The sequence below is a fragment of the Octodon degus genome, unplaced genomic scaffold (genome assembly GCF_000260255.1).
Source record: "Octodon degus isolate 3935 unplaced genomic scaffold, OctDeg1.0 scaffold00083, whole genome shotgun sequence".
Classification (NCBI taxonomy): domain Eukaryota; kingdom Metazoa; phylum Chordata; class Mammalia; order Rodentia; family Octodontidae; genus Octodon; species Octodon degus.
The window spans coordinates 10980629-10991089 of record NW_004524659.1 but is presented as its reverse complement, the minus strand read 5'-3'; the positions used below and the strand labels follow the sequence as shown (position 1 = coordinate 10991089).

At 44.7% G+C, this 10461-nt stretch overlaps 1 protein-coding gene and 1 pseudogene across 3 annotated transcripts in view; one reads left to right on the top strand and one right to left on the bottom strand.

Moving 5' to 3' along the window:
- The window catches only part of Fbxo17 (F-box protein 17), a 40101-nt gene that overhangs the window by 2178 nt on the left and 27462 nt on the right, over positions 1 to 10461 (top strand). The gene's annotated exons all lie outside the window — the stretch shown is intronic.
- Positions 9954 to 10449, bottom strand: LOC101566981 (annotated as a pseudogene).

Sequence of the window (10461 nt, the reverse complement as noted above, 5' to 3'; positions counted from 1 at the left end):
TATCACTCCAATCTTTTAGTTGTTATGAAGGGGTGATGTGTCTCTTAGGCTTCTTTCTTCTGAATGGGGTGTCGTTTTGGGGGTGAGGAGGGTTGACAGAATGATGGTTCGTGCCCATGTAGAAGCTAGTGCCAGGCGTCTCAGCTAGGATGAGAAGTTTCCTGTTAGTGAAGGCTCGCATCCGAGACTGAAGAAACCTTGGGGTTTTTGAACCCTTAGGTAGGTAGGTGGAGATGTGTAGGTGACAGTAGCTGTGAAGACCATTTAGATGACAAGGGCTTGGAATCAGGAGTAGCAGAGTTGTTGGTGGAGTGGAGTTCTCTGGGCACTGCGTGGCCTAGGTGATGTGGAACCAGGAAGGCAGGCTGGAGACTTTGACCACTGATGCAGTCGAGAGGACAACCAAGTGGGGGCCTGGCCATATAGAATTTAATCCTATAGACTTAGAGGATTTAAGATACATTAAATCACCAGGGGATATGGATGGCGCCAATTGGGTTGATATCTATTGGTTGTGGAAAGTGGAGTGCAGCAGGTATCAGAGGAAAGATAGGATTATAGTGGGGGGCGGGAGTTATCAGGAGTGGGGAAGCTATGAAGCAGAAAAGGACTACTGTGTATTAGCTCAAATGAACTTAGGAAGTGCCCTGAATCTAGTCGGTGCTAAGGGGAGGAGCTGAGGCCAAGGCAGGTGTAGCTCTAAGGTGAGTTTTATGAGGAAAGCTTTTTTTTTTTTGGCAGAACCGGGGATTAAACTCAGGCCCTTCTGCTTGGTAGGCAAGCACTTATTCTACTGAGCCATCTCCCCAGCCCCTGTGAGGTGAGTTTTTAAAAGCCCATTTGCCTTTTCTGTTTTGCCAGAGCACGTGGGTGATAAGTGCAAGTGATTTGGGAGGTGAACGCTGGACCATTGTCTGACTGGATAGTCTGGGGCAGTCCAAATCTGGGAATAATATCCTGTATGAGAGCTTTAGCGACTACAATTGCAGTTTCCTGAGCAATGGGGAAGGTTTCTGTCCACCCTGAGACAGTGCAGACAAAAGTGGGAATTAGGGAGGCATGTGCGCAAAGTCTGTCGGCAAGTCTTTGTGTGGAGTGCGTCTATGAAGCTGGTGGGTTGGGAAAGGAGGTGGTAAATGTGCCTGAGGAGAGGTCCTGACACAGAGCTGGCAGTTTTGAGTACTTGGTGAGTGATGGTTTTTAGGGAGGGATGTGGGTGATGGGAGCCAAGAGTTGGTATAGAGCCTGAGTACTCACATGAAGGCAGTTGGGGAAGTCGGTGATGATGGCTTGTGCTTGTTGGTCTGGAAGAAGGAGTTTTGGCTCTTGGCAGATCCATCTCTGTGTGTTTTGGTGATAGTCAGGCTTGTGGAGCAGCCTGTTCTGGTAAATACTGGGGTGAGAGCATGGTTTTGGGAATAAGAGGAAGAAGGCGAGGAGCAAAAGCATTGTGTCAGCAAAAGCATTTCCCTGAGTGCGGTGTCCCCTGCAGTGAGTCAATGCCACCTGTTTTGGGAAGTTTAAGGATGGGAGGCGCATTGGTGATGGGAGTACCCTGGGCACTGATAGATCCCCTTTCTTGCCAGATGGCAGCAAGGGAGTGGAAAATACTAATTATGTACTTAAGAGTCTGCGTAGATGTTTATAGCTCTGTCTTTGGCTAGTATGAGGGCTCTATAAACTCTGTCTTTTGTGAGCATGTCCCAGGTGGCAGTGGGCCTGCCTCTGTTACAGTTGACCCATTGACTATGGCATATCTCACCTGTTTTGGGGTGTCTGTATTTGTTGCATTGCCATCTATGAATCATGTGTCAGAGGCTGTGGGAAGAGGAGCGCTACAATGTGAGGGAAGGGAGTCGGGGTCATCTATAGGGCCTCACCACAATTGTGTTGGGGGGCCTCATCAGAGGTGGGGAGTAAGGTAGCAGGATTGAGAGGGCTAAAGGTGGAAATAGTGATGGAAGGGTCCTCTGTGAACATTAGGTGGATCTGTTGTATACAAGAGGGAGTCATTAGGCTGGAAGTGTGTTATGTGTGATGAGCTCACTAAGGTGATGGGGTGAGTGAACAGTGATAGATGGTCTTAAACTTGTTTGCTTCTTGTGTTAGTGTGGCTGTTGCTGTGAGAGCGTAGAGACAGGCCATGTGTGGGTGAACAGTATTGTCTAGTTGTTTGGAAAGGTATGATAGTGCCTCGAAGGATGTTTCCTTTTTGTGTCCTAAAACACCCACTGCATATGCCCCTGAGAAGAAGTGTATACGGTAAAAGGCTGGGTTGAGTTGGGATGTGTAAAGTGAGAGCTGGGACCCTTAAGAGAGCCTGTTATCATTTGTGAAAGGAAGAGTAAGGTTAAGGGACTATGACAAGGAATGACTGATATTTTAAAGAAGGGCTGAACTAGGGAAGCAAGGTTGGGAACTCAGAGGCGAAAGAAATCAGCTAGACCAAGGAAGGACAGAACTTGTTGTTTTGTGGTGGGCACCTGAAGGTCATAAAGGTGGGCTTTGTGATTGGCAGTGATTGCACGAGAGCAGTGGGGGTGAGGGTGAGTCCTAGATGTTTGACTTCTGGTGAGGGTATTTGAGCCGTGGCTAGCGAGCGCCTATAACCTCATTGTGACAGGAAATTGAGAAGAGTAGCGGTGTTTTATAGGGCTAGGGGATGAGAGGGAGCAGAGGAGAAGGTTATCAGTATACTGAAGGAGTAGGCTGGGCTTAAGATCAAGGGTCTTGAGATCAGCAGCAAGAGCTTGGCTACAGAAGTGAGGACTATCTCTGAATCCTTGAGGCAAGACTGTCCATGTGAGCTGTTGAGATCAGAGAGTGTCTGAATCAGTCTGTGTGAAAGCAAAGAGGTCCTGGCAATCTGAGTGTAAGGGAATGGTGAAGAAGGTGTCTTTAAGGGCTGCGACAGTAAAGTGAGTAGTGCAGGGAGGGATATGAGAGAGCATGGTGTAAGGATTTGGCATCCCTGGGTGAGTAACTGTATTGTTGATGACCCTGGGATCTTGAACTAAATGATAGGAGTCATTAGATTTGAGTACAAGAAGAATGGGAGTATTCTACAGCAAGTAGGCACTGCAAGTGTCTCAGAGTATATGGTCGACAAGAGAAGGAGGAGAGGGGCTGGAGAGATGGCTCAGTGGTCTAAAGCACCTACTTGGAACAAGCTTGGCAAAGCACAGGGACCACGGTTCGATCCCCCAGCACCACATGCCAGCCAGCCCTGCCCACAGGTGGGCTGAACTGGCCACACACACAATAAATAAAATGTAAAAATAAATAAATAAAAATTAAAAAAAATAAAAAGAGAAGGAGGAGAGAGGAGCTGGCTGTACACTGAGGTTGGGTATGTAGGAAACACTGTGGGGAGAGATGAAAGAGAAGTGGAGCTTTTGGAGGTGATCTCCCCCATGAGAGGCATGGGGCAGGCTGGGATCACAAGGAAATTATGAGTGAAGAACAGTATGTGGAGTCAGCATACTGGGCCCTGTCTGAAGGGGTCATGTAGGTTGGTCATCAACACCCACTATGGAGACTGTAGATCTAATATAGAAATGTGAAGACTCAGAAGAACACTATATGTGTCAGCAAGAAAAGTGTCCTACCTGAGATGTCCAGTGAGACTAGGGGCTCTGACAGAGATACCTCAATGGGGGCCATGGACCCCAAGCCCTATTGGTTCTCTTCAGCGACAAGACCGAGTATGTCAAGTATTGATGGGTCTGGCTGCAGCAAGTTCTTGCGTGAGGGCACGGAATTGGATGATTTACCCACTATCTGGTAGACAGGGAAGTCACACTTATAATGACCCTCGAGCTTGTAGGTGGAACCAGGTCCCAGTGGTGGCTACATATTGGGGCAGGCTTGTGCCTAGTGTCCTTCTTCATTGCACTTGAAACGTGGTCCAGGTGGAAATCAGGCAACAGCATTGTTTAGGTTCAACATTACCTTGCCAAGGTCTTGCTTTGATGTCCCGAGTGTCACAGCCAAAAGCTGGTACTTGTGTATAGTTAATTTTTGTCTCTATTATTGAAGACATGAAAAGCCAGATTAAGTAAGCCTCCCTGTGGGGTTTGAGAGCTGAGACCTGTCTTTTAAGCTTGGCATAAATGTCGAGAACAGACTGATATATAAAATAGAAACTAATAACAATTGTTTCTTCAGGTGAATCTGAGTCTACATTAGTATACTTAGTTGGGAGCAACACAATTATTAGAATTTTACATGGGATATATTTTATATATATACATATATATATATATTAGAATTAAAACAAAAAATTACAAGTTATACAGAATTTCACTTAACAAAGTAATATGAATTTCACAGTATTTGTTTTAATACATAGTGTTTGTCTTCCAACCAGTTATTCATATTACCAGATATATGCATGTAAAATTGAAAGTAGAAAGAAAAAAAGAAAGAAATGTAGGAGAAATTAAGAAGAGAAGAAGTACAAGCAATTGAAAAAAGAAAACAAAACAAATTATTATCTGCTTCTTTCCATAGACCAGCAGAAATTCAGAGTACAGTTGTCCAAACCATTCTGCTAACATATATAGGTAGATCTCTTTACCCCACTCCCTCTCCTGTCCTTCCGCGTCAACTTAGTAACTCTTTCCTTTTGAATAAGTTCATTCTCTTTTCCAAGTATCTATTGTACTCTTCAGATAGCACCTTGAAATATAAAGTGTAACCAGAGAACTGTTGTTTCTTATCAACCGTGGATGTTCTATTAGTTAAATCACTGTAGATTTTTTTTTTTTTTTTGGTGGAACCGGGGATTGAACTCAGGCCCTTGCGCTTGCCAGGGAAGTGCTTACTCCACTGAGCCATCTCCCCGGCCCCATGTAGAATGTTAACAGATAACAGTTATATAATTTTACATAGGTCAGTTGACATCAATAATCATACATAGTAGCGTAGCATAACAGTCATGATGAAATCTCCGTTTTAGCTAAACATCTCTAAATGTATACAGCATACATATTACATAAGTTTTTGTTAGAAAATTATTATTTGACTGATGACCTTATGGTGGCTTGACATGAACCTTTTATTAAAAATAGCTGGAGGAAAAGAGAGGCATATGTTTTAATCTAAAAGAAAATTTACATTGTAGAATATTTATATTTGGAAGGCATGAATACAGTTAATATATCAAGAGCATCCTTTATGAGAAAACCTCATTTTTTTAGAAAAATTTTCTTCTAACCAATGATCAGATTTTTAGGGGCATCTTCTAAGAGACTATGGATATGATCCATATTATTGGACCATATTATTGGGGGGCTCCTTACTAATGGACAAAGATTGGCCACCCCTCTATCCACCAAATTAGAGTGCTGTTCAATAATCTTTCCCCATTTTAATGATTTTTTGTTTAGTTATCTTAAAGTTTTTTGATAACCTGTGAGTAAACCAATTTTGATATCACTTAGACCAGCTGGTAACCTCAGGAGAAAGCCTGCTTTTAAGTCTGTACTCCAAAACTCAAATAAAAAGAGGAACATTGTTCTCAGAATAACATAGAAACACATAAACAAAAACAGAGAACACATAAACATCTTTACAAAATCAGGGTACACTCAAATATATTTTTGGCCAGGTTAAATTATAATAACCTGAAAGACTAGTCAGAACTTTTGTAGGTCAATTAGCAGAGATCTCTTATAAGAAGAATTTCAAAAATGTAAAGGCTTTTATTTATAGTTAATGTGTTTCTTTTAGGTTTAATACAGTGCATCGAGTTTGAATGGGAGCAAGCAAACAGAGCAGAGTATAAGGATTAGACAGTACAGTAGAGGAGCACTGACAGCTCATAAGTTCTGGACTTGCAGGCTGGCAAGAAGGGCATATTTTCTCTACTATGACATGCTTTCTGAGTAACTTCTATCAGCTGAGACAAATTTATACCTGCAGACTTCTCTAGCTTTGTAGCTTGCAGTATATAACCAGAGGAAGAGTTCCCCCCCCACGGGGTGGGGGAAGGAAGCTGCCACTCAGAATCTCTTTGTTGTTGAAACAGTAGACCACCTGTGGAGGTGACTGAGGGTCAGAGAAGAGAGGTGAGCAGTAGGCTCCGCTGGAAAAGGCCATATAAATAAAGGCCTATGAGAGGGAGGAGTTACACACTGCTGGGGAAAAATGTGTCATTAGCTTTCTCGGATAACACTTTGTCCCAAAGTGAGAAACTTGGAGGAAAAGACTGTGAGTGTGTGGGGACATTGGGGGAGGGGGAGAGGAGCAGAACGTAGGACCAACCGGCGCAGACAGATGAAAGGCGGAGGAAGGTGAAGGAGTTGAGAGCATCAGGATGTGAAGAGGCAGTGGCGTGGGGCCAGGGCTGTGGCAGCGGCAGCGGCAGCAGCAGTGGCAGCTCTGGTGGCGGCTCCATGGGGTTTAGGGGAATCTGATCTGATTGAGAGAGAGGAGGCTGGGTGGGTTTGTGGGTACAGGGAGAGGGGTGTGTCTTTGTAGTTAAAGGCTTTTAAAGGATTTGTTTTTGTGATAACAGACTTTTTTAAAATTTATTTATTTATTTATTTATTTAGTGGGGGGGCAGCTCAGCCCACCAGGGGACGGGGCTGGCTGGCATGTGGTGCTGGGGGGTTGAACCGCGGTCCCTGTGCTTTGCTAAGCTTGTTCTAAGTAGTTGCTTTAGACCACTGAGCCATCTCACCAGCCCCAATAACAGACATTTTAAGGGGTTAAAAGTTTTCTCCCCAGGCTACTGGCTGCCCTTGTCAGGTTTATATTGTGACCAAGCCCAAGCCAGCTGGCAGTAAAAGGATAACTTTTGGGGTTTTGTGACCTCCTGGAGGCCGAGGGAGCCAGGATTACTGACGAGACATCCCAATGGAGTGTCTTTTGGGGGTTGGGAATGAATATTTCCCAAGGTAACAAAATTAGGGTGAGCCAAAGATTAGGGCAAAGCCCAACGTCACCCCGGTTAGAAAGCATTCACTTTCTAACTCATAGTAAGAGAAAAGAGCCAATGCCTATTTTTGTGACCATCCTCAACAAAAACAGGGGGCAGGGTCCAGACAGATGTTGAAGCGGGGTCCCAGTGTGACCTCACAATGTTCAAGAAAAAGGCAGAGAGAAAGAAAAAAGAAAAAAACAAGCATTAGTCCCCCGTAGATGAGTTCAGGCTTATCAGTTGAGGATTGACGTTGGCTGGTGTTGGATGTGAACTAGCAGTGGCAGGTGGAGGCAGAAGCAGTAAGCAGCTTGGTGAAGGAGCTCAAAATCGGGGCAGGGGATGCCCCGGAGCTACACAGATCACTGATGTGAGTCAGTGAGTTGACTCTGATCAGTCAGATCAGCACCAAAATGTTTGGTTTTTCGGTGGCACACTAAAGAGATAGGAAAGATAAAAGAGACCTTTATTGACTCTAAACAACATGGAGAGAATCCCAGGGAAGACTGGGGGGATCCTCTAACCTGAGACAAAGAAAGCTGAGACTTTTTTGGACTTTTTTGAGGGCCTAGCTTTCTCTAACTGCTTATAATGTTTTTATCTAACTCAGCTGCCTACAACAGTTTAATTCTTCTAAGTAACTACTGCAAGGTTCTAGACCAAGTTCCTTTAATTTTGCACAGCGTGTGTTTACTTTTTTTTTTTTTTTTTGCAGAACCAGGGATTGAACTCAGGCCCTTGCACTTGCCAGAGAGGCACTTACTCTACTGTGCCATCTCCCCATCTCTACTGTTTACAATTTTTTGAAAAGGCTGAAATAGTATGAATGTGGTTTTAAGATATAGAAACATTGTTTAAATGTTCCAGGAATATATGAGAATAAACAACAGGTAACACAGACATGGTATTACATGAAAAAAACAATTCTTGGGGCTGGAGAGATGGCTCAGTAGAATAAGCACTTCCCTGGCAAGCACAAGAGTCTGAGTTCAATCCCCGGTTCCACCAAAAAAAAAAAAGAAAAAAACAGTTCTTTAAATGACAGCATCTCCTGCCCAGGCAGCCAATCAAACACTTTTTGTAATTAACTTGCTTTTAAAATGGCTAAAGTAACTTGTGATGCTAGAGCATTTTTTTTAAACATCTTCTCCTTTGTGTTTCTTGATAATCACTTTCAAATCTTTAAAGCAATTTTTTGTATTATTTGCTCCTTTATCAACTTTTAGACAGTGTGTCCGCTGATCCTTCTTAAAATAGGAGCCGGCTCTCTTTACCTGTTGTTTGCCTTTTCTGTATCATCACAGCCTTACTCTTAGTTTTTCAGTTAGCTACTTCCCTAACACAGAATCCTTTTTCCAACTTGCGTACCTGGGTTGACAGCATAGTTCACTGGTGCAGTGAGTCCCTAATACACACAAGGCCCTCGTATAGATCCTCAAGTGCCCAAGAATCAAAAGTAAATAAAGGGGGGGGGGAGTACATATTTCTTTTTTTTTTTTTTTTTCCAGAACTGGGGATTGAACTCAGGTTCTTGCGCTTGCCAGGGAAGTGCTTAGTCCCCTATAATTAACACATTGCATACATTCTTCTTAGTGGTTAATTGCTGTACAAGATGCGGACTTGATATCCTATCTACAAACTGTGTATTCAAGGTGGTTGGGATAGATATATGGTTACATTCTCTCTCTTTTTTTTTGTGCAACTGGGGATTGAACTCAGATCCTTGCGTTTGTCCGTCAAGCACTTATCCTACTGAGCCATCTCCCCAGTCCTAGTACATATTTCTCGTTAGTGTGTCTGTTGACACCCTTTTTGCGAGGCCTGGCTGAAGAGCCTGTTTTATTTATTTATTTATTTTATTACGAATTGTGTATTGAAAGCAGTAAGAAGTTCCACACCACCAAAATAAACCAGTTTCTGAAGTTTCCCAAGGTAAACTTAACAGCTCCAGCTTCTTCAGTGTTTATCAAAATACAAAAGAAAAAAGTAGAGGTTGTCTTTTCTGATGGCAAATCAGACCGTTGCAGGTTGAGGGAGGAAGCTACCTCTCAGCTGGAGGTGGGGGTGCTCGGGGCTGTGGTCCAGAGTGGACCAGCCACCCAGCTTGCACTCGCTCCTGCTGGTGAGACCCAGACTTTGACCAACGCAAGTCCCGAGTGGGCACTGGGAACAGGCTGCCACTCCAGCTGCACGCTGACCGAGGGGGAGGGGGGCCCCGTACCCATAACTCTCCCTGCTCCCCCCCGAGGTGACCATGTGAGCGTGAGTACAAGCACAACGCTATGAAATGCAGGTGACCCAAAGACAGGCGGGCCACAGGGTCTCGGCTGTGACCGTGCAGTGGATGGCATTCCTTCGTCATATCTCTGGAGTTCCCAGAGGAACAGCTGAGCTGATGATCAGGCCGAACTGCACTAGGAATGGTCTCCCTTCCGTGTGTTCAGGTGTTCTCCTCACCTTGTAATTTTTAACTATTCTTTAAAAATGCACTGAGTGTGGGTTATACACCAACCACCAAGTGGATCCTGACTCCAATCTGCCACTCAGCGACTCCTGGAGGCCAGGGGTCCATGCACCCAAATCCCTTCTCAGTACTAACACTGAGGTGATTTTTTCTGTTGGTTTTTGTTTTGTTTTTTTTTTTTTTTTTTGTTTGTTTTTGTTTTGTTTTTTTTTTTTGTTTGTTTGTTTTGCAGAACCAGGGATTAAACTCAGGCCCTTGCGCTTGCCAGGGAAGCACTTACTCCACTGAGCCATCTCCTGGCCCCGATTTTTTCTTTACAATAAAAAAGCTGAGTAATATTGCATTGGAGTACCAGAAACTGCCTCAGTGGGAACAGAAACTATTTACATTAAATAAGAACCTGGCTGCAGGCTGTGTCTGCACATGGACAGCACAACACGTGCACACTGTGACCAACCTGCGGAGACAGCTTCTGGCACTCAGGACCACAGAGTCACAACGTTTCCCACATGAGAGGAAAGTGGAGTGCGGAGGAGGAGGAAGTGAGGGGAAGGGGCTTCTGGTTCACTTCTGGTTCCTGAGCAGATTGGAAAGCCAGTCCAGTCCCTCATAGAGCCAGTCCCCACTGGTGGCACAGGTAGCCTGAGTACCAGTTCTGTGGCGTAGAGAGAGCAGCCCCAGCTTGTCTGTGACTTCAGCTGCATTCATGGCATTGGGAGGTCCTGCTTGTTGACAACACGAGGAGGACGCGTCCCCTGAGCTCGGCCTCAGCCAGCATCCTCCTGAGCGCCTCACGGGCCTCGTTCACACACTCTCTGTCGTTGCTGTCGACCGCAAAGACCAAGCCTTGGGTGTTCTGGAAGGAGTGGCGCCACAGTGGTCGAATCTTGTCCTGACCACCCACATCCCACACGGCGAAGCTGGTGTTCTTGTCTTCAGCAGTCTCCACACTGAAGCCTATGGTAGCAGCAGTGGTCACGATTTCACCAAGCTTCAGGTTATAAAGAATAGTCGTCTTCCCGGCAGCATCCGAGCCCACCATGAGAATGCATATTTCTTTTTTTTTTTTTTT